Consider the following 26,273-nt stretch of genomic DNA (forward strand, 5'->3'; position numbering starts at 1 on the left):
TGTGGACAGGTTAGGTGATGTTTATCCCTCGAGGCAGGCCTTAAGGTTTCAAAAGTCCATGCCAGTTCCAATTCTGTTCTCCCCCCTTGTCTTTCTTCCTCCCTCCCTCCCATCCTCCTTTCCTCCCTCTCTCCCTCTCTCCCTCCCTCCTTCCTACTCTCAGTCCCTTCCTTTATCCATCCATCCCTCCATGTCCCCCTCTCTCTGTCTGCCTGAAACTTGCTGACCAGATGTGAGCTCTCAGCTACTGTCCCAACATCATACTGCCTGCCTCTGACCATGCTTGCACAATGATGACCGTAGACTAACCCTCCAAAATTGTAAGCCAACCTTTAACTAAGTACTTTCCTCTCTAAGTATCCTATTCTTTCTCCTATACATATCCTTGGCCGTGTTCTTTCATTACAGCCCAAGAACAATAACTAATAGAGCCCCCATTGTTAGCATCAAAGTTACTTGTCCACGTGCTTCCTGTTACTGTGCTAAGCTGTTTCCTATCAGACTAAGTACATTTCATTGCTGTGTATGTCCTGGCCGTTATACAAATATACAAGCTGGGTTATTTGGTGGCCAGTATGCCTATTTCCGGCAGCTTCTGCCATCAAATTTTGCAAGGGGGACATGATAATCTTTAGCAAGAAGAAGTGGCTCGGTTGAAGGTAACTCCTGGAGGAGAGAAAGAGGAGGAAGCTGGGGCACTGCAGCACCTCAGCACGAGCCATGTTAGTCATCTCGGCATTTTGCTTTTGATCCTTCAGCAAACTGGTGCATGTTATAAAAATGATCTTCACATACTCTTCCTGTCTCTCTCCAATTAACCATGACTGTAACTCAGCTTTTTGTTCTCTTACTCACTATTATTCTTCGTTCCTCATAGGGAAAGTCAAAATAAACTCCAACTGCTTCTGTTTCTGAAAGATTCAGTGATGCTGAAGTATCCAATCTCCTTCAATAATAGAAACACAAACTTTCAGACAAGTTTAAAATAAAGAATATTGACAGAAATAAAATACAAGTAAAAGGTGGGATATTTCCTCTGATTCCAGAGTTTAGTCATCGCCCTTTAAAGATTGGCCGCATTCTATTTGGAAATGTTGGAACATTTCCATAAATAAATAAATAAATAAAAAGAAAGGAAATTTTGAGTGGTCTGTTTTGGTAAAGTGTGTAGAGGGGAAATGAATTAAGTCATCTACGTTACCTCTGCTCAAGCTTTAGTTAAAAAAGTAAGAAAGAAGCTTCTCTGGACAGAAATATTGTAAGATCCACAGCGGGTGGATGGTTCCAATAAAACTATTTTCATGATATGATGAATATTTTGCACGTATGTATGTACAGTGATTGTGATAGCATGCACAATGCCTATTTGAGATCCTGCCATACAAAATCACATTCTAAGTGCTGAGCAGTGGACTCATTTGTGGTTATAATTATAAGTCATTAGAATTTGGCTTAACACTCTATCTATTGGCAGAACAATAAATAAGAGTAGGTTGTTGCCTAGGGAGTAATACCTGTCTAGCCACAAGTTTTTAGCCCTAATAATGGTTCTAATCATGATCTTTGTCTTGTGGAATGATCCTTAAAGACCGTAATAAAATGTTTGATTACTGCAAAAAGCATTAATACTGCTATTTTTTTAGTAAGCATGTTCTGCCAGGGCAGTCACTAGCCTAGCTCACAAGGTTTTCAACATATAAGACTTAAAAAAAAATTATTTTTTTGCTTTTCTCCTCCAATAGTTGTTACACAGATACTTACATCAAAATATTTACTGAACTATATTAGTTGGTAGTATAAATTAAAGGAAATAGAGATTGCAAATAGACACTTTTAATAAATAAATGGGCCCTCCAAACTCTGAATCTTGAGTGCCATGTGCCATTCCTTTTGTTAAGTCTAGGATTGTATATGTTCTACAGAGTGATAAGAGCAAGGAATCTTTTAATAGTTTGTGTGAATCTAAATTTCTTAAACATTTTTATGACTGTAAATTTGATATTTTTGCTCAACATGTGTTTTCATATTTCATGAGAAGTATTCACTCTTTCTAGTTTAAGTCATTTTGGTATTATTACATTATCTATGGAAATTACAGTATCTATGGAAGAGACAAATAAAAAACTCAAGATATTGCTGAAGATATGATATACAGCTAAAATTTCTCCAGATGTATAATGTATTATTTTTACTATCTGTAAATGACTATGTATAACATAAAAGAAAACATACAATTTATTTCAAGAGCATAGGAAAGATAAAATCAACCATAAACTTAGAAATAATAAATATAAATTTTGAATTTAAAAATAATTCATATTCTACTCACATTCGGATAGTGTTTCTATATGTATGTTATATGTGGTATCTGTATATGTTATTGTGTAACATATCAATCAATATTACAAAATGTAAATGAGATTTTATCAATGTCATGATATTGTATGTATGCTATTGTTTTAAAATACATACTCAGATATGAAAAAAAATTAATATGAACTCAGCAAATACTTATAAAACTAACATTAAGGGAGAATATGAAGGAATATGCAGATAAATATCATTATATATCTTCAAAAATGTTGATAATAGGAAAATATAATATATATACACATTACTATAAATATGAATGATCAAACTGATTCATACCTAAGCACCTGTATTTACAGGCATTAGGGATACATCTTGTTTCAATAACAAAACATCCTAGTGGTATAATCATATGCCACTTTGAAACTCTTTAGATGATATTTGAATGTCATCATGTGGCCGGGCCATCTCCAGGATTCATTTAGAGAAGATGTCTAATATGACTTCAACCCTGCCTATATTTTATTTTTAGTCACTATACCGTATTTGGTAAAAGAAGTTTCAGCACAATAACTCAATTTCCATGTGCTTGTACAGTTCCTGCTCATACATGGTATAATGATTAATGCATATAAAAGAATATTATCTTCGGTGATTATTCTACCTATCAACCTGTCCATTAAGTGGATGTGAGATTATACTTAAATGCATATGTGCATTTGTAGAGAAGAGTTATAACAATGGAGTACAGTGGACTCTGGGCTTTTTCTGCATCCTTTAAATGAAACTCAATTTGCTTTCCCCATAGAACACTTAAGCTCATAAGAATACCTTAAACTGGAATATGATCTTACTTATTAACCACAGATGTACATTTCCTATGGAAGCTCCCATTGTTGGAGACTGAGGGCAGTTAATCATTTAATGAAAGAAAATAAAAAAGATGCAAACAATTAATTATTGCCTGCAGAATGTTAAGTAAAGTGGTCAAAGTTAAATTTGGCATAACTTAATGCCAAACTCATGTACAATTATTCAATAAAATATTCCCCAAAGGGCCAAGCAAATTAAATAGCAAAGAAAATGATTGGATAAGACATACTCAGTTGAAATATTTTAGTGATATTGTTGTATTCAAGGCATTAACTTCAGTATGTAAGTAGGTGTGTGTATATATAGATACACTTAATATGAATAATGCATATGAATATACACTAAGTATATTTATATCCAGCACATTTAGAGAGTTGACAGTTTAGCATGTTTGGTGACAAAATAATCTTAAGTTTCATTTAAATAACACCCACTATGAAAACAGTGGACAAGATGGAACTATTTCCCCCCAACCAATGTATAAGTCTGAGGGTATTGAATATGACCTGCTACCAGTGGTGATTTGTGCAGAGCATCTCTCAAAGGAGCCCCGGGATTTTAGCCTCAGCTAGCTCCAGAAGGAGCATCCAATAGAGCTGATGTTTTGACAATCTCATCCACACACACAATGAAACATGCAGCTTCAGAGGCTATTTTCATGACATTGACGCACACCATAGCCAGCCACTAAGGCCTTGTAAATGTCAACAATGTCATTTGTTCTCAATTCTATAGACATACCACATGACCCTCTATGCATGCTAAGCCTCTGCCATGTTGAGGACAGTTTTGGCATCAAGGCCAGTGTTTTCACACAGGTTCTATAGGATAGTCTCAGGGATTTGATATATGTCTCAATAAGTATCAACTGCCCCTGGAATAATCCTCTATGGGTGTTATATTTCTCATTCTTTAATGTGGAAAAAATTATATCCAATGTTTATTTTTCATGTTTTCACATGCTAATTGTATGTACTTCATTAGTCTCCCATAGTACTCTGCTATGAGAAGAAAGCCCAGCCTCACCTTTGACCATGTCTCCTGGAGGGGGAGACCTGGTGGCACTCAGAGGAAGGACAGCAGGTTACTAAGAAGAGACTTGATACCCTATGAGCATACACAGGGGGAGGTAATCCCCCTCAGGAACAGTCATAGGGGAGGGGAATAAGGGGGAAATGGGAGGGAGGGAAGAATGGGAGGATACGAGGGATGAGATAACCATTGAGATGTAACAAGAATAAATTAATAAAGGAGAAAAAATCAATCAGAATATACCAATGTATAGTGACACTAAGTTATGGTGCTCAAAGGGCTTGATGTATTAAGTGTAGTAAGTGTTTTTGACTTGTGATATTTTCAGTGTGAGTTCAATAGAATACTGTAGCCTATCAAGGTTAGAATTACATAACTATATAACACTATAGAACTATATAACACTTATATAGTAAGCTATACAGTTGTGTGTTTGCATTTGTGGTGTATGTACATATAGAAACATACATGGAGTCATTTATGGATTGCTTTATTGTGTATATTTGTATCAGAGCTACATTTATCACTTAGCAAATTACTCATTAAGATAGTGTTTGCAATTTTGTAACACAGGTTAGCCTGCTGGGCTTAATCATGACAAACAATAAGACTGTAAATCTGCTACTAACAGCATTTTGGTGTCTTTTATTAGTGGATACATAAAAATCCCTTTGAATTTTAAAAATTCATTGCTGCTACTTTCCATAGAACTGTTGATATAGCAATATTCTGACTGACCTACATTCTGCAGATTATTTTAATATTATGTGGTTTGTCGTTTTACTACTAAAAGAGTGCATTCAGGCAGTGAAGTCTGAAGATTTGTAATTACTTTTTCTTCTTGGGCTGCCATTAAACATTCTTTTTGAGCCTTTCTGTTCTGGGCAACACCTCTTTGACTGAAATCAATGCAGAATTCCATATTATTCCTCAAATTTACTTCCACATTAAACACAACAGCACACTCCTGGTCAGCATTTGATCCCTCTGAACTCTCAGTCAAAATAATAGCTCTGAAGAAACGAGCCTGCAGATGGTTGGTATAGGAATATGTGACCATGACAAAAGAATGCTGGACTTTCAGTTTGTTCATACAGTTAAAATAGTCATTGTAAAAAAGGAAACTCAAAAATTTACTTCTCAATTCTTATTTAAGTCTCCCTTTTTTTGTTAATCTAAAATGAATTTACAGGTTAAAGTATAATAAAATGTTCTAGAGGTAATCATTTTAAAAGGATTAGTATATATGTATATATATGATATATATAGTGATGTTTTACTTTCTTTCTTATATAAGACACATATAATTTATTGCTGTCATTATTTGCCTTACATCAGAGCCCTTGATTGCATTGTCTATCACTATTTTTTGAGCTTAACATTTTAATGTGAGGAATAGTTTGTCCTCTACCTTCATTTTCTATAGAAAAAGTACTTTGTATTATTCTGGCATAAATATTATGTTCTGTTGCCTACAGCCATTCAATTTCTTCCTTACCGCAAGATTAAAGATTTAGATACATTTTGAGTCTATGTATGATTACACACAACAATCTGTATTATTTTATATTGTAATTTACGTTTTCAGAGCTCAGAATACCCTGGTAATATTCCTGTTCCCAGGTTTTTATCAAACCTTGGAAAAACTTCTTACCAAACACAACTGTTTGATGTTGGCTGTCCCCCTTTTAAAAGTCACCTGATTTTGATATAAGATGCAATGTGTGCACAGGGGTTGGGACTCTAAGGTATGACTAGGTCCTGAAGAAGGGTTACTGATTTTCCAATAGTATTAGGATTGCTTTCGTTAGAGCCAATAGATATAAGTCAAATCTATGTCGGGCGTGTTCTTTATTCTGTGTGCAACATTTTAAAATGCCTCTATTTTGCTTTCCTCATCATATGACATAAAATGAACATCACAAGCATCATTTCTACATGTTTATAAGACTCTACTTGCTTGAACCCTTTTGTCTCCTCTTCTAGAGATTCCATGGCCCACAAAGGGAAGGATTTAATTGGGACATCAACTTTAAGACTGAAAATTCCATACTCTCTTGCACTCTTCATAGTGTCCAGCTCTGGTTTTCTGTGCTGGTCTTTTTGTTCTGCAGAGGGGGCTTCCCTGATGAGGGCTGAAGCAGTCACTGCTCTACGAATATAGCAGAATATCAGTAAGAGTCATGTTATTACATTCTCTCTTTTGTATAACACTGGTATTTGCTACTCCCTTATATGCATGGGCTATATAGTCTTAAGATCTTTGTCATCCCTGAGATGTCAAGTATGAGTTTTATCTCAAGGAATGGAGCTTAAATCAAGTTAAATATTGGCTGGCTACTTCCACAGGTGACATTGTTGCACTATCATACCTTTCAGGCAGGGCACCATTGTAGATCAAAGAGGTTTTTTCTGGAATAGTGTTTCTGTTTCTCCTTTGGCAACCTGCAGCATACTTTCAGGTATAAATAACACTAGCCAGTAGGGCTGAAGGTTCTAGGTAGGCACCATTTTGACTTCTCCATGAACAGTGAGTTGTGTAGGTGTTATTTTCACCAATAGGCCTTTGTAGTTAATTTGCAGAAAGCAACTGTGGTGGTTTGAATAAAAATTGTCCCTCATAGGCTCATGAGTTTTAAGGTTTGACCCAAAAGGAGTGGAATATTAGGAGAAGTGGCCTTGCTGCAATAGGGGTGGCCTTGCTGAAGGAAATGTGTCATTGTGGGTGTCTTTGAGGCCTCATATGCTCAACACATGCCTTATGTAGCACACAGTCACTTCCTCTGCCTGCCAATTAAGATGTAGAACTCTCAGATCCCTCTCCAGCACCATGTCTGCTTGCATGCCACTATGAAAATGATGGACTAAACCTCTGAAGCTGTAAGCCAGACTCAATTAAATGCTTTCTTTTGTAATAATTGCCATGGTCATGGTGTCTCTTCACAGTACTAGAACCCTAACTAAGACAGAAACCTATAGTAGCCTTTGGAACAACCTGGATTATTTGCAGGTTCCCAATTAGACATAGCCCAATCCCAGTATGGTGGCAGCTTTTGGTGATTAGAGATGTCATGTCAGGGCTCTGTCTCTTCTAGTGTTTGGTGATTTAATTTAGATTGCCTTAATATTTGTAAATAAATTAATAAGCTTCTAGTATATTAGGTTTTCATTCTACTTCTCAAATGGCTCTTAAATTTAGCTGTCCCTCCTTGCATTTTCTACTTTGACTCCTTCTTCCTTTCCTCCACTTTTGAGCATCCCATTCCTTTCCCTGCCTCCACTGTCCATCCATAACTATCTATCCCACATCCTTTTCCTACAGAAGTCTACCTCGTCTACTCCCCCTAACTGCTGTGATTCCACAAACTGTAGCTCGCTTACCTTTGGCCTAACAATGAACATTCTCATTTTGTGTTTGTAGGTCTGGGGTTTTAGTGCAACCCATTTATCTCTAAGCTTCATGATTTCATATTTTAAACAGTAGAGTAAAATATCATTATATAAAACTACCACATTTTCTTTACCCATTCACCCCTTGAGGGATTTCTAATTGTTTCTAATTTCTGACCATTATGAAGGAAGTAGCAATGAATATGGTTGAGCAAATGTTTCTGTAGTAGGATAAAGCATCTTTTGGATATATGCCCAGGAGAAGCATAGATGGATATTTAGGTAAAGTGATTCCTGTGTTACAAAATAAACACCACAATGGCTTACATAGCTGCTGGATGCATTTCTACCATGACAAAAGATGGATGATGAATCATCTTCCTTCACCTCTTTACCAGAATGAGATATGATTTGTTTTATTGATCTTGGACATTCTGACAATTGTACGATGAAATCTCAGAGAGTTATTTTTATTTTTATTTTTACAAATACTGCAGTTTGTTTCTTACTCAATACAAATAGCAGTGTTATCAACACTAGCAGTTACAGTAGCTGGAAGGGATACCTCATCAGCTGGTCACTGCTCAAATCACTTTTAGGTTATAACTCATTTTCTCTGAATTGTTGGGGAGAAGTATGAAAACATGATAAAGAGGAGTTTCACACAAAAGTGATATAAAACTTGGGGTGCTTTTCCAGTATTACATATATTCTGATAAAAACAAATATTATGTAATATTTGTTAGGCTCTTACAGGGTATTGAATATAATACTGTCTCTTCCCATGTTTCTGTTGTTGTTGGTTTGGTTTGGTTAGGTGTGGTTTGAGGGGTTTTTTAGTTTTGTTTTGTTTGCCATTTTTTGTTTGTTTGTTTGAGACAGAGTCTTTCTATCTTGGACTCCCTTTATAAACCAGGTTGACTTCAAACTCACAGCAACCCCCCTGGCTCTGTCTCCCTGAGTGCTGGGATTAAAGGCATGCACCACTACCCTTGTTTCTTCCATGTATCCTTTAACTCAACTTTCTGGTGGTCCTTGAGGAAGATTTTTGTTTGTTTGTTGTTTACTTTACATCCCCAATGAATCTTCCCCTCCCTCCTCTCCTTGCAGTCCCTTCCTCTCACCTCCTCCTCCAGCCAAGCCTCCTATGCTTCTTTTCAGAAAAGGGAGGCCTCCCCAAGCATGTCATCCAGCCTTAGCATAACAGCGTTTAGTAAGATTAGGAGCACCTTCTCCTATTGAGCCTAGACAAGGCAGCCCAGTTAAGGGAAAAAGGGTCCAAAGGCAGACAATATAGACAGAGATAGCCCCTGCTCACTCTTTTACGACACCCACCCAAATGCCCAGCTGCACAACTGCTCCACATGTACAAACAGCCTAGGTCCCTCCCACTTATGTTCTCTGCTTGGCTGTTCAGTTTCTATGAGACACTATGCGCTATGTTAGTTGATTCTGTACGTTTTTTTTCTGGTGTCTTTGACGCCCTTTGGCTCCTTCCATCCTTCCTCTTCCTCTTCGATAGGATTCCCCAAGTCCACTTCGTGTTTGGCTGTGGGTCTCTTTATCAGTTTCTACAAGTTGCTCAGTGAAACCTTTCTGATGATATTTATGCTAGGTGCCTGTCTGCAATTATAGCAGAGTATCATTAACAGTGTGAGGGGGAGGCTCCCTCTTGTGGTATGCGTCTCAAGCTGGGCCTGTCATTTGTTGTCTATTACCTCAAATCTACTCCCCTGCACTTCTTAAAGAGTGGACAAATTGTGGGTCTAAGGTTTTGTGGCTGGGCTGTTGTCCCCTCTAGATATTTTATATCTTCTGACACTGTTGTGAAGGGCATCTTTTCTCTGATACCTTTGTCTGTCAATTGTATATAGGAAGGCAACTGATTCTGTGAATCGATTTTGTGTTGTTCTATTTTGCAGAAATTGATTAAAAATCATAAGGTTTCCCAGTGGAATTTTTAGGGTGTTTGTGTATACTATGATATCTTCTGCCAAAAAAGGTACTTAAACTTCTACTTTCTAGTTTGTTTCCCCTTGAACTCCTTCAATTGCATTATTGCTTTAGTTAAGTTTTTATTTTATTGAATATATATGGTGAGACTGGACAATCTATTCTTATACCTGCATATAATGGAATTGCTTTGAGTTTCTCTCCACTTAAATTGATGTTGGCAATAGGCTTGCTGTAAACTGTCCTTACTATGTTTGAGTTTGTTCACCATGTCTCTAGTCTCTCCAGAACTTTTATCAAAAAGAGGTGTTGGTAAAAGCCTTCACTATATTTAATAGGATAACCAGTTGTTTTTGTTTGTTTGCTATTCACTCTGAAGTATTTTTTTGAAGTTCTGCTCAGCAACACAGCCTTACTCACTGGCTGTGAATTTACAGAAAGGAATAACTTGTTCTCTGTACTCTGGTTGTAATGATGTTGAAGAACTGCTTTTAGTGATAACCAGATCTATAAAGAGATTTTAAAAAACCAAATTTTAATGTGTAAATGCATTTGTTGCTCAATAAATAGTCACTGTATAAAAAGAGTATGATGACCTGTTAAGCTATACACTACAGAACTGCAAGGGGAAATTTACAGTGAAAGAAATATTTTATTGCAAAACAGTGTGTTTTACAATAAATCTAACCTCCTTGGTTTGTCCAAGATGGTAATTATGAGTCAAACACAACCTTTGTATGTTGTTTACCATGCCATTGGCAGAATAGTATCATACATGTCCTGTTATTCCTATACTACCCTGAGTGACAAACTTAGGCACCGAATTATCATTTTTCCCCTCTGTGACAAACTATTCAAAACCCAGATTCCACGGAGTTAAAGTCAATTTATTCTTCTGTTAGCCCCAGCTGGGTTCAAGAATTTGTCTATGGTTAACTTTGGCTCAGCTAGGTAGATCTTGTTCAGGAAGTTGACTAACTGGCAGCTGGGGCATCGGAAGTCTATAGTGCCCGTGTCGTCCTCCACCCTCCAGTCTAAGCCAGGGTCACTCATTTGGTGACTGTTTGTTCTTCAATGTCAAGTAAAGTAAAATCTAATGTGTATGCTCTTCGTTTTGAAAAAATAAGTGTTTTTCTCCTTGGCTAAGGTCAGGCACTTAGACATAAGAGGTTCAAAGCCTAGAAGGGAATCCACCTCACAAGAGAAAACGAAAATTACCAATACTTTTGCAAGCTCTCCTATCTCCCCTGAGTAATCATTACATTCTTTTCCCATATAAAATCTATAGACCGCATTCTCATAGTCTCAATGTTTTGTTCTAGGCCTGGAGTTTGAGATCATTAGATGTTCATGAATTCCTAACCCAACTTTACCTATCTTGTTATATAGGTTATTAACTCATAACCAATGATTAGTATATGTATATTTTTATTGATTTTAATTGGCTCTGCTGTAGATTTACTAATTTTTGCTCAGTTGATTTTTATCTTCAATTGACTGTAAGGTCAGTATATGTATTTCCTATATTCTTTCATATACAAATTAATAATATTAGTTGTATCCAACTGAATATGAGCATTTTTGAACGATGGAAAAGATAAATGAATACATGAAAATGATATTTTAATGCTTCAAAGACTCATTGTAAATGTTTAATGGGAAGAGCAAGTTTTCACAAGAATGATATCTAAAGTTCAGCAATTAGAGGCTCACAAATAGGTATGATTTTCACATGACAATATCTAAATGAACCTCTAATTAGTGTAAATTATGCTGGTTTCAACTACAGTTGAAAGTTCATGTTAACTTATAATTTTTCATAAACTCATGTGCACAAAGAGATATAATTCATTCAATAAGTAGCAAAAGCTGTACCTATTTATAACTTCTGATGACTGATGAATTCTTTTAATTTCATATTATTGTTCAGATAAACTTTAACCATTTGCCACCAGACAAAGATAAATGCTAAAGTTTAGTACAGTAAAGCTTGTTTGTGTCTAATCCTTTCATTTTGAACCAGGGCATTCCAGAACAGCCAGGTTTACTTAAAAATGTAAATCTGGTTTTGCTTTAAAGCCCTCTGTATTTCCAGCATGTAGGTTGCATGAGTGCCGTTGCATGAGTGCCGTTGCATGAGTGCCGTTTCCCTGCATGCCATGCGCACTCACAGTTGTGGAACCTGTACTCATCCTTAGAGAAGGGCCTCTGGAAATCAATGCATAATTTTGTATTTGTTTTTCTGCTACTTGTTCCACCTGGATTTGGGTATTTCTTTGTCTATGGACATATCCTGTCTATATCCCTTTGCACAAAGAACAGATAAGGTGTGGATTTGTGTTTAATTTATTGATTCATTTGTTTATTGGCCATGGAAACTTTTTCCATGGAATCTAGTAGCAATTCCAAAGACATAATTCATTAAACTACTTAAAAATTTGGTGACTATAGAGAATGGATAATAAGTAGCTGCTTATAGGCAGAATGTACAGTTGAATACATCACAGGGTTTTATCTATCTACCTAGTGAGCATGTTTACATTTTTCAATAACCTTATGTTTTAAGTGAGTTAATTTTTAGAAATAGTAGCTTATACTACCATAAAAAAAAAACCTCTGTTAGATGATACACATACACATTTACATAGCTATGTGAAGCAGGGAGACTATCACTCCCTATCTATGCTGCTTTGAGGGAATAATATATCTAAGTATCAATGCCCCTATCAATACAGTGATATAATACCAGTATTATTATATCCGGTAGCAAGTAGCATGAGAGACAATAATAAAATAAATCTTTAAGAATTTTAAGAAGGGAAGGAGATTATGTACAATGGAGAGCATTGTCAGTGACATTCAAATGCTTCAATAATAATAACTGTTAATAATTTTATCACTTACTGATTATTGAAAAAATAATACCTACTTTTAAAAATATTCATCATCAATATTACATGCACAGAAACAGAAGTAAATTTAATTAAGGATTAAAAATATTTAGTACATGTAATTAGTGTATTAATTCTAGTTTTAAGATGAGATTCATATTCTTATTATATTATAAATTTAGTACTGTGTGTCTAAAAAATATCAGCTTGTGGGTTCACAGATGTATTAGCCTTAAATATTATAAGATATACCATATAACTTTTATTAATTATTGTCATTATCAGACTATACTAATGAGCCTTCTAAAACACTTCAATACTAATGATTTTTATTCCATTTAAAAATAATTCTATTTTACACTTAACAGTTGATGGCCTTTCAGTTCTCTGCTGCTATTAGAATTAAGTTCTCAGAATGTAGAGATGAACATGAAACATTTAAAATAGCCACATTAATAAACTGTCAATAAAACCTTCCATAATATTACTAACTACATGTACCACAATGGATTTTCTCAAGAAGAAACTCTTTATTACAAGAGCAGTAACTGTAGTAAACTGGTTGCTATAATATAAACATGTTAGATTAACTCACAATAGAAGCAAAATTTTATCATTTGTTCTTTACCTTCTGTATTCCATGTGTTCTTTTCTTTGTCCTATCTCTTTCTCATTTACATATATATAATATTGGACACTGAGCTCAAGGTTTTCTTGGCATATGCTATGTACGTGTTCACTACTAAGCTACAACCCAGCCTTTGTCGAGCGCATGTTAAAAAAGAATTTGTGAAATGTCTTTCTAAGTATTTATTAGCGTCTATGTATGTTTATAATTTTCTTGTTTCTGTTTCATTTACTCATCCATATTTTTGATAAGCAGTTAACTGATATATAGAACACTGTTGTCTAAGTTCTATTACTAGCTTATATATCCATTTCAAATTTCAATTTTGATAGTTTTTTTTTCATACAATATATTCTGATTATGGTTTCCTCTACCTCAAATTCTCCTCGATCTTCTTTACCTCCCAACATGCCACATCCACACACTTACCTCACTTCTCTCATTAGAAAATTTGTTTCTTTTCTATTCATTTTTGTTTTTATTTCATTACATTTATTATTCTTCTCTCTTTTTAGATGCCTGTTTGTTTTTCTAAAATAACCCTCAATTTGTCTCTTCCAATATCCCCTCCTTTAATCCCCACTTTCTTTCCCTTCTCTGTTTGATCCTGCCCTTCCATTCCCTCCATCTAACCCTAACTATTTTTTCTATTTCCCCTTCCTAGGGGGCATCCTTTCTTCCAGTCCCTTATTCTGTCACTAGCTACTTTGGTTATAAAGATCATACCTTTCTCATTGAAGTCTTAACAGCTAACATCCACAGATAAGTGAATACATTTGTCATTTTGGGATCTGAGTTACCTCACTCAGAAAAAAGTTTTCCTATAACAAACATATTTTAGGATCTCATCTTCCTTGATATACTATCACAAAGGGATATTATTTTGCATAAATAGCAATATTTCTCATGATGTAAATAAATAGTTGAAAGTAAAACAAAACCAAAATTTTTCTTCTTTAGCTTAAGCATCACTTAACAGTGTCTTGCTCAATGACTATGAAGAATTTCTTTAGGCAAATAGTGCAGTAAATACTACTTTATTGCATTATGGAATAAAATATTACTTCAATGCATTTCACATTCATATGGAATATTATTACATAATAAAATATTTTCTTTAGCTCCAAGGATTCAGTTTCTAAGCTTTTTGGACAGACACAATGTGGAATTGTCAGATTAAGTGAATCACATCTTTGTACATATTCCCATGGATCAAGGAGGCAAGAGGCATCATGAATGCTTTCCACAGTGACACTTATCTTATGGCTGAGCACGATAGAGCTGTCAGGTGGACCAACTCAGATACCAGCCAGGCTCATATCCTATGTTTTGAGTTGGTCCACCCCAACAGCTACCCGAATATGAACTGCTGGAGCACATGAAGAAGCTGGTCCTCCAGAACCAAAGATGTAAGATCTCAATGACACAGAACAACAGGACATCCAAGAAGAGTCCCAGTGAGGCTCCAGTAATGATAGTTTAGGAGAAGCCAGAGGCCTCAAACCAGACCAGTGACTCACCTCAATAAACATCTGCAAGCTAAGTTGTTTAGGGAAAGGGTTTGTTTGGGTTTGAGGGGGTGGAGGACAAGATAGAGGGACAGGGAGATGAGTGGCTTTGGGGTATGTGATGTGAAATTCACTTCATTAATGTTCCTTCATTAATGAACAGCAATATGGAAGTATAAGTTAATAAACCTTTTTTATCCCTCCAAAAACAAAGAAAAAGAGAAAAACACAAGATCAAAAAAAATGAAAAGATAATAAAATACGCCTAAGAACATGGTTTAACACATATTCATTTCTTTCACTAAAACATTAAAATAATACAATACAAATATCTATTCTTACTGTAAAAATGAACATATTTTGATAGAACAATTCATTTTGTTTTCCTTTTCTTTCAAATTAACTTTACTTGTATTGAAACCAGCCACACATTTCTGCCTTAACTTGACTATTCTCAATCCTCTCTAGTGTAGTGGTGCATGATTGTTTGTAAGTTTTCCTATTCTTTTCTTTTATGCCTTGTACTTCTACAGAGACTATCAAATAATTTACTTTATTCTTCATTTACTGACAAATGCACTGTACTGAGGACTACTTGAATGGGCCATCTGACCTGAGACATTAAATGTCAAATTGCTTCAATACCATTTATGCTCATCATAGTTCTACCTTGAAATATCTTTCAAAGTACTCTATAGACTTCTGAAAATTTCTGACCTAAAAAAACAAAAACAAAAACAAAAAACTTAGCTGGGTGTGGTGGCACTTGGTAGTCGGAGGCAGGCAGAGATCTGTGAGTTCAAGGATAGCCTGGTCTACAAAGGAGATTGGGGAGATCCAGCGCTACACACAGAGAAACCTCATCTTGAAAAATAAACAAACAACAAACACCTATGGACTTATAACTGCACTGGTATAGTAGGAGGCCACCCATCTTTGCATAAATAATTGCACAGTTGACCTAAAAAAAATCCTTAATCTGTTCAGACTGTTATGAGAAAATATGAGGAATTCTTTCATGGATGCTATGGAATACTGTCATACTCAGAGTCTTTGTTTGGGCATTCTTGGTCTCAATAATGAAAGTAATTTATGAGTAAACTCAGTTGGATTACTGAGGACAATTTTATTTGGTTTAACAGAATAATATAAAAGAAATCAATCTGTATATCTTGACAGCTGCTAGGAAGAAACTAATGGGGACTAATAGGAAAGAAATCCCTGCTGTGAAATTGGTACAGAGGACAGCCACAGAGTGGATAAGCAGGGACCACTTGGTAGATATTGAGTTGTAGGGAGAATTTTGAGGACTAAGGAAGTCAAAAATACCAGAAAAAAAAAAAAACAGAAAGAGGGAAATTATACCTTTGTGAATTAGCACTCAGAAAATTGGGCAGACCAATCACAATCTCATGGTTTCTCTTAGGGAATGCACTAGGGGTTGGAAATTCTTGTGATAAATTCATTATAGAAGAATCAATATAGAAGAAGAAAAATACATTACTACATTAAAAGGTTGATAATTCCTCCTATTTCTGTAGCACGGCTTTTAGGAAATCTTCCCTCTTGAAGGGTGGTCTCTCTCTTAGGTGGGTGACCTGCCCAAGGGGATTAACTCTTCAGGGAGGAGAAAGTGGAATGTTTCTAATTAAATATAGATTCCATTCTTTTAGCTGGAAAGTATCATCTTTTCCTTAATTGGCTTTGACACCTACTTTAACAACCCAATTCCTTGTAAAGCAGTACTTATAGCAGGAGTCAGAGAGTTTCCAACTACATAATAAATTTCATTCTTTTGATGCCTTTGAGGTGTATTTGCCACAGACTTGTAGATTATAATAGTCACCTATGGATTCTAAGAGTAGCCATTCTGAGAGACTACAGTAAAGAAAGATAATTCATAATACATGTATAATGTACCAAAATGGGTCTGTTATCTTGACAACAATTGACCTAGGTGTTTTAATTAATAAGCAGCCTAGCTGGACCAAATCTTGCTTAGTGGATATGATTATGAGTTGGCTAATCTACCAAATAAGCTCACAGGCTATGTGTTAAGCAAGAAATTGACTCTTTAAATTTAAAAATGTAGTTCTCAAAATGTGAAGTTGAGAATCTTTTAAACATAAAAATTTTAGCTTAAAGACTGGACCATGTCTTTAGAGGATTCCCTGAGGAATGGCCAAGTAAGGTGATTTGTTTTTACTTTTGCAACTGGAGAAACTTATTACCGTTTGACATTTATTGGCAAATATCTCCCAAGCTAGATTTGTACATGTAGAACTTTTTATGCATACATTTATTTCTATTTTCTTTAGCTGGAAGACATTTATTGGGCTTTCCAAACAGATGTTTAAAGCAAAGGTAATCAACTGAATACATTTTAAGGCCTTATAGATGATTTTCATGGCTGCAAATAAAAACAAGATGGTACTTATTTTGATGACTATACTATTGATAACACCTTGTGCATGTTTTTTACATTTTTTAAAAAACTTTTTATTGCTTCTTTGTAAATTTCATGTCACGCATCCCAATCCCACTCATCCTCCTCTTCCCTTGGACCCTCTGCTTACACTTGTAATCGCCCCACCAACATAGAAAAAAAAATCTCCTGGAGGCTGAAGTGTTTAACAGTGTGTCCCACTGTAAAGGTTTTTATCCACACTTCTTTTTTTTGTAAATGTTAATTGCCATAATTCATTGGTCTGGTATGAGGCCTCTCTCTTCTGCTACTCTGTCCATACTGAAACCAAAGTGGGACTTGTTCAGATATCCTGTTGTTTCCCTGTGTGTTGGCTTCACTTTTTCCAATCCTACTTTATTTGAGGTTCTTTAATGCTTATACCTCCCTTCCAACCCACCTTCCCTGGATAGGAGAGAAAAGAGGTTAATAGGATCAAGAGAAGAACTGAGTCCAAAAAGATCTACTTTTCTTGTTGGGAGTGATTCCGCTGGTGCAGTTGGCAGGATTTCAGCAGACCAGCAATTCCACCAAAGTTACTGCTGGAACCTGAGGCAGCAGCCAGAACCTGGAGGCCGAAGCACTCTCTTGAGCGGTCTCTCTAGGAGTGTCTTGAAGTAGAGATATAAGCAATATCAAGACCCCAAAAGTGCCAGCCTCCTGTCTTAGGCATATGTACACTCTCAGAGTCTGTACTAAGGAGTGTTTCAGCTGACAAAAGCCAGACCCTGCAGGAGGTGGTTCATCTTCTAGTGGATAAACATCACCTATTCTCTCACAAGTCTGTTCCCAATCCCGCACTTGGCATCAAAGCAAAAATATGTTTGCATCCATTACATATCCCATACTTGGGACTAAAAAAAAAAATGTGTACATCCACTACATCTGTGTCATGGACATCCTGTAGTTTTGGATCTGTAGAAATGGGACCCTATATGCATCCGTAGTTCATCAATGGGGTAAATTTTTGGGTGTGCCAATTGCAATTAAGGTCTTGGATCTGGGCTTGAGAGATTTCTGGGCTGGTCAGCCTACAGGCTTTTCTGCTATCATACCACTGGGTCCAACTTACGAACAAAATCCCAGCTACTAGGGCTAGCTCTATCCTACTGCCCAGGTGAGGTACAGGGCCTGCTCTCCTGAGCTTTGCATCTGGTGAAGACATGATCAGTCCTCCCATTTCATGAAACCCTAGTACCACTTCTTCTATCTTCCATAAATGTTGAGGGACAAGAGAGGCCTCCCCTCTCTTGTCACCACCCAGCAGGGAAGAGTCAGGGCTGGCTTTCCCACACACCTGTCATCAGGGCTTCCTCACCCTCAATCCAAGATCCATTCCTAGCTCTACTGTGCTACCCAAGTGAGGTCCAAGACCCGCTCTCCCAAGTGCTATAGAAATAACCTTGGAGCCAGTTCTTCTGACTTGTATTGGTGGCAAAGGGCTTTGGGGCTCAGGGCTAGAGAAACTGTAATCTGGCATAAAGCAGCTCTGGCAAGGGATCACAATTTAAGACCTTCTCTGTCTGTGTGATATGGCTGGAATGCAGACATGACCTTGATTACATTCTTGTATGGCTGGAACACAGACAGGTCCTTAGTACTCAAGGTTAAACACAAACAATGAAAGTAAGATTAGTGTATAGAAGGAACTAACCTTGATTGAAAGTGAAGTCTAACTGAGGGGCCAACAAAGTGACAGGAGAACTCTACAGTTCTCATGAGCCTGCAGGGACCAACTCTCCAGACCATCAGTGGCAGGTAAAGGGGAGGGGATTGTAAATGTTCAAACTGCAAACTATTTCTAGCAAAATTCAAGTTATATAAATTTTACATAAGACATTTTGTTATATGATTGAGATTTTTGGAAACAATTATTACAACATAGATTTGCACAGTACTTTCGAATAATTAGTTTCTATACATTTTATCATTTGATATAAGTTAACTAGCATAATTTAATGTTTTTAAATAAAAGATAATCATGAAAAAGTTTTAAGTGACAAAAAAAGTACTACTTATTATCCTATCTAGTGTACTTTTATGAATGATTAGAATCTATGAAGAATTGTATCTTGTACTATATTTGAACTATACTCTTGCAAAGGCAAATGCATATTGGGTGAGAATAAGGGTGCATTTGGAATGTGAGATTTTCCTCCTTGGCAGGAATCCAGCCCGCAAGGCAGATTTTTGGTGGTTCAGGTTCCTGGTAGTATGGGGTAGCTGTAATGGCCCGTGGCAATAGAATTTTACAGAGTTTAGTTTCTCAATTGGGAGTTAATTGTACCTAATTGCTCCAGTGGAGTTTCTGGAAACTGCCAGCCGGTCTAACTTATGGCAGTGCATGGTCATTCCCAGAAAGCACGAAGAAGTGAAGTCACCTGGAGACAAATTCTCATACAGAACATGGTATCAAATGCAGGATATAAACTACATATAGGAAATGGCATTAATTTTGCCCCTACACAACATGCTTCATTCTTCGAAATACTCAATTATATACCAGCTAGACACTTTATTTACTTCCTAAGAATATTGATATTTAATGTGCTTATTTTACAAGAATAAATCAAAGCGATTCAAGTACTGAGTACTCAAGATCAGACTTGATTTTATAATTTATGATAAATACTATTAGAAACAAATCAAAACATACATATAATTATTCAATATCACACACAGAGGTATGCTTTGAATCTAAAGAATAAAATACGAACACAACCATAGATTAAAATACAGTGTCCTGGGAATCACACTTCAAATAATTACTAAGAAAAATAGATATTTTTTTAAAGTCTCTTGATGACTTAAATGCTGCATACGTAAAAGTTAATACAATCCCAATGAAAGTGGGGCAGAGTTTTGCACCTAGAGGTCATTAAAGACTGAGAGTCTGTAGAATTTTTCCTACAAGTAGCTATCTGCTACTGTTATTTCTCAAAATTCCAAAAATATTTCCATTCCTGGGAAACTCCGTGCTGAGGGTAAAAGTTTATGTTTTATTATTTTCATAATAACTGAAGCACTCCTTTAGTTTATGGGCTTCCAAATGGGCACCAGAAAAATAGCACACAAAGATACACACATACACAGACACACACAGACACACACACACACACACACAGACACACACACACACACACACACACACACACACACACACACACACACACACTCTTACACCACTCCTATCACGTCGACATGCAAAGATAACAAATTCAGAAATTCATTTTATTGAACTCAAGGATTGCTTGCTTATAATTCCAACCTACCTTTGTTAATTAACTCAGGTCTCTTTTATAAGTTCTTTGAAATAGAAGGAAATTCTACAGTAGTTTCAGTGATGATATTCAATATTTAGCATGAATGAGCTGAGCAGTGTTTTCCATTCATTGTGTTTATAATTTCCATCCTAACAGAGCAGTGGTAATGAATTCTGCAAGTAATGAAACATACCACACAGAAGTTGCATCTTTGATTTGCATAGATCTTTTTGATATCATAAGTTAAAAATTCTTAGATTAGCAGAATCATTTTCTTTAAAAATAAAATGCTACAAAGAAAGAACAGAGTTCCCTGTTCTGTAGTTTGGGTATTCCTTGTCATAACAAAGCAAGATACTCATTTATATAGCAACCATCTCTTTCCTGGACCTCATGATAACTTCTCCAATACTTTCTCTTCCCACGAATTATTGCAAAAGCATGCACCTCAACAAATTAAATTTTCTAAATAGTAATCATACGTTTCACTACCTAGACTCTAGTTTTCATCATTTAAAATGCTGAAATTGGAAAGAGAGGTTAGCATTATCTGGAGCAAAATTCATCATGATAATAATCTGAAACATAGTTGAAGTAGCCATCTTTCTGATAAAATTTTCCTCTCAATGCAAAACAATACTTTTCATTGTAAACCTCTGATCTAATAATATTTTACCAAGATGATAAACATTTACAAATTACAATTAATAAACTAATATTTAAATTTGTCTGTTTAAAATTTTATATGCATTTTGAAATTTTTCTTCCTTTCCTGTTCTAGGGCTATCACAGTAAATATGTATGCTATATTATGTTTCAATATAAATTTATTATCCTCCCAAAATTAAATGTATTTATAATTTTGCAAACTTTACGCAATTCCTGTGGTTCCAGTATTCTATATATTTGGAGAGTCTTCAGATTCTTCTCAAGTAAATTTATACCATAATACATCATTGCAAATTTAATTCTTAAGGTAGAATTTATTCTCTTTAAAAAAAAAAAGAGTTTATTCTCTTAATTAGACAATTTCAGGTAAAAAGCAGAACTCCTCACAGCAAAATCCCATTTCTCTAAAAGATGTTACTGTCATAATGAATATAGAATATATCTATTTTAGTTACCTTTCATTCAATATCATTCCCCAAAACAAAGTCATAATGCTTTGTAGTTCATACCTTTATTAAAATTTAGTAATTTTTTATTATGGTGTGTGTGTGTGTGTGTGTGTGTGTGTGTGTGTGTGTGTGTGTGTGTGTGTATGTATTAACAGAGGTCAGAGGCTAACTTACAAGAGTCAATTCTCTCCTTCTAATGTGGAGGTTGCTGGGATCAAACTCAAGTGGGAAGGTTTTTACCCACTTAGCTTTCTGGCCAGTCCCTATGTATGGTATTTTAATTAGTTTATTGGATGTAAAGCCCTTTGAAGAAGAAGTTTTTCATGTGCTAAATCCACAAATACAACTGTAACACAAAGAGTTCAGTATGTGTATTTAAAAATGAAGATCTCATGGTAAAATATAAGTGGTTTGTTCTGCTAAATAATAATTCTGTTTGTTTTCTGTTAGCATTAGGCAATAATTAGAAACTTGCTGTCATAAAAATCCCTCTCTAGGGTCCTGCTGAGGAGAAGGGGGTTCTCTGTAGTTGGAGTTACAATAAGATGTGAACTACCTGGCTTGGATGCTAAGAACTGTACTCTAGTCCTCTGTAGAAGTAGTATTTATCTTAACCATCTGGGAAATCTCTCTGAGACTTCTCAGTGACTTTTGCGTTAAGTTTAGTATAAATGTTTAGCATAGAAAATAAGATGAATATATATATATACGCATATATACACGTGTGTGTATGTGTGTGTGTGTGTGTGTGTGTGTGTGTGTGTGTGCATATATGTTGTTCAGTGTCTTGTGGCGAGTGTCCTGGTTTCCACATCCCTCAGGATGATCCAGTTACTGTTTGCCTCCAGAGGAGAATGGAGGGAGCTCGAAGTCTAAAGGTATCAAGTCCTGTTTCTCTCTCAGGGGTGGTTAGAGCACTTTAGGGTGAGGCTAATAGCCTCAGCACTAGGCCAGGTTCCCAACCTCTCTGGAAGAGGTGCAAAGTGATTTTTTCACAGAGTTTTTAGTTTTGGTCTTTTAGAATGAAACTGCGGGTCTCAAAAGGCAGTGGAGACTCAGGAACTCCACATACCCGTGATGATACCAAGTGTAACTGCACCTGGTTTGAGCTCCTGTGCAGTAGTAGAAGAAGCAGGCATCTCTGGTTGACTTCCCCTCCCCCACATTGCCTGGTAAATCCTTCCTCCAACTTTGCCTCCTGGAGAAGGAAAGCCTCCACATTCCTAGTGTTCCTGAGGACTGACATTCCTGGCATTCCTGAGCACTTCTCCAGATGCCTCACCTGGAGGCACCAGCTCCCCAAGCTCAGCTGTTCCTATGTCATCTTCCTTCACCTGCAATCCTTAAAAGCTTTGCCTGCCATAGTTGAGGGGTGACTTCTTCTGGCCTTGTCCCCTGAGGCTGCTGAACTCTACCAGAAGACTCAGTTCCCAAATAAACCTGCTCCTTTTATATTTTTAATCTGGCTTTGATTGGCTTGTTTTGTTGGGGGGAGTTTGCCCATCAAGTCATAGTGGAGGAATAGCAAGAAAGAGAGCAAGCGCCTTGGACAGTGGGGAGGGGCTTAGAGGGGAGGGGTTTCAGGTGCCTAGATACTTAATCTACATACAGTGGTACAGTATCTCATTTGCATGTAGTAATATGGGGCCCTATCACAGGAAGGAGAAAATAGTACTAAATTATCCTATGGATGAGGGCATAATTTTTAGGTATGATTAGAGGTCATTTGCTGAAGGTTAGGATCTCCTCAGCACAAGGTGGGGGTACTTCCAGGATTCCTTTTGCTGTCTGAACAAGTTCCTTATCATTAAAGGATCTGACCTGTAATCTTCCTGGAGGGCTATGTGACACTCCTTACAAGATCTGGGGTTACCAGATCAGGTGGAGTGGGAACCCTGCTGAGAAAAGGGAGTCCATCTTCATAGACTGAGTACAAAATGGCTATGTGAAGGAGTCAGACTTCAACCTTATCCAGCAGAGCCCTACACATATACATATACATATCTCTATATATCTCATGTGCATCCTTAAATTCAATTTTTCAATATTTTTGAAAAAAAAGTACATTGTTGCTTGAAAAAGAAAAGAAAATGATACCAAATCTTATTATTTAATAAAATAACACTTCGCAAATTAAAATTAGGTATGTGTCTAGGTAACGACAAAAGTTTAATACAATATTTTAATTTTTTTTCATTTTCCGTTCTTTGAGAATTTTGAATAATTCATTTTGGTAACTCTCATCAGATCCCCTTTGCCTTCACGACCTCCAAACTTTGTATCTTTTATTATTGTTATTATTATTATTTTAACCAATGAGCCTGTACTCATCTACATACCTCCTATAGGAACAAACATAAATAGATCAGCAAATATAAAAAGCAAAGCCTTGGGCCACTGTAGTGAAGCACGTCTTTAATTTCAGCACTCAGGAAGCAAAGGCATGGAATTCTCACTAAGTTCAAAGCCAAGCCAATGGAGACAGTGCTTGCATGGTCAGCCAGGGATGGATTCATTGGAAGACTCTAGCTGAAAAAATAATAATAATTTGGAACTTAAAAACAAGTGTGTCTTTTGGTTTCTAGAGCGGCAGGGGATGCTGATAAAACTGTCTTCCCATGTTATCATAGCATGATCTGCATGAAAATTTATCAGTATATTTTTTCCCATGCTGCTTTGTGTCTTGAAGTTGCATGTAGAGAGCACTTCATTTATTAACTATACTATAGGAAGAATAAAGCGTATCTTTATTCCCAGGATAGCAACCATGGAAACCCAGAAAAGAATAGTCCTCTCTGTCCTCACCTGAACAAATTTTGTTCTCAGAGCTTCTTACATTTGTTATTGAAGTTATATGCAGAAATGCTACGGTAAATTTGATTGAAAAGGTCAGGAATATCCAGATATGTGAGAAGCTGGGAGTGAGAGGGGAAGGGTAAGGATAGAGATATTGAGATTTTTCTCATCTTCATGATTTATGAGGTGCATTCTAAGAGAACGTGAAGGTTTCTTGCAGCTCATAGAGCACCAGCAATTCCAGCTTCAGGATACTGAAAATATTCAATGTTTATAAAACAATGGAACAGCTTATTACATGATTTTTTTTTCCTATAACCAGGGTATTTGCTGCCTTTAAAATTCTGTAGTAGACAATAACTTCAAGCCAATCCTTATTCCCACAATTGAACAGTCCTAAACACTCCTATAAGAGTACCATTTGTCATGGGCATCCTGTCTTAGTGCTATTCTCTTCCAGTTAGAAGCAGGACTTTTATTCAGCTACCTATAGTTAACTATCGCTTCAGACAAAAAAAAAAGATTTACAGTAATAATTTCTTCCCACACCCATGGAGAAATGTTTATAAGCCAAAATTCCTAGTACTATTAATTAATTGATAGATTGCTTGATTATTTTTTGCCAGTGTTTGTCATAAACATGGTCAATGGCAGAGTGATGGCTGCTGATGGACAAGAAAAGCTTTCCATTTGGAATGCTTTTCCCCCTGTTAAATGACATGAAAGTGAAAGAAAAAATGTCCCTCTGCCCTTGGCCAGTGGGTTATGTGAGGGCATGAGGGGCAGAGTTGCCAGAGCACTTAGAGTGATTAAGGACCCCAGATTGAGCTTGGAAGAGAAAATGATGTGGATAATGAAGCAGAAAGATGGAAACATTCCTGTCTTTCGATGACCTGGCTCTGTCTTACGAGGGATTTCTGTTATCAGCACCTCCTTTAATGCTCATTGGAACCCTCATTTCTGTTTCTTATACCTGAAAACAACCAGTGTCTCAGTAAAGAGTGAAGTGAGCTGAGCACAGACATCCATGTAAAGGAGTCTGATCTGCCTGCACCCTTCTGAACTTGCAGGTATGTTACTTTAGGTTTTCTGGGGGTTTTATTCTTAAGGTTTTTTTGTAGTTGTTGGTGGTGGTGGCGGTTTTTTTGTTTGTTTGTTTGTTTGTTTGTTTTTGTTTTTGTTTTTTGTTTTTTGTTTTTTAGCTTTGTGGCCTCAGATTCAAGTATTGTAAACGAATCAGCAACGTGTAGTTTAGAGTAGTGTGGGATGTGACAACCCACAGGATACTTTAATAATCATAGATTCTATCACACTGAAATATATGTCACCCAAAAGAAGAAAGACTGATACTGTCCCTGTCTCTATGCATAATCATTAACATAAAAGTTACTCTCAATAGATATGAGCATTCATGAATACTCCATTTATCAGGAAAGATAACAGAGTGATTATCTTGTGAGTTCTGTAAACACAACTGTGAACAGACCTGAGGGCACTGTCTGAAATGAGCCTGAGGTGGCTTGTATGAAAGTTACCCTAAAAGCTCCTAAACATGAGAAGAAGGACCCGAGAGTTTGAGAGTGTGTGATATAAACGAAACATTTAGCTGCAGTCTCACTGATTCACCATACAGTAACTGTTACAGATACTCATCCATTCCCTCAGTCACCATAAAAATCTATTTCCCATGATTTTCCATCAGAGTGTTTAAGAGAAAATAAACTGAAGCCTTTCATATTTCCTTTCCAATCTCTTATAGTAAGCAAATTGGCATTGACCTGACTTTATCACTCCCCATGCTCCCGGTCTTTGCTCATGACCAGGACAAGAATAAAGCATCAAACCCACAAATGCAGTGCAATAGGGGGAGGATATATTGCAATACAAAGCTCGCCAAATACTGTAGCATCCCTTTGTCACTAGCAAAAATCAAAAAACCATATTTTTTCTACAAAAAACAAACAAAGAAAATGAGGAAAAATATTCTATAGAATCTTTGAGAGGGAAGCAAGATATAGTAGTCAGGAAAAAAGATGGACATAAGCCG

This window comes from Acomys minous (assembly GCF_964271855.1).
Source record: "Acomys minous genome assembly, chromosome: 10".
In the NCBI taxonomy this organism is placed as follows: Eukaryota; Metazoa; Chordata; class Mammalia; order Rodentia; family Muridae; genus Acomys; species Acomys minous.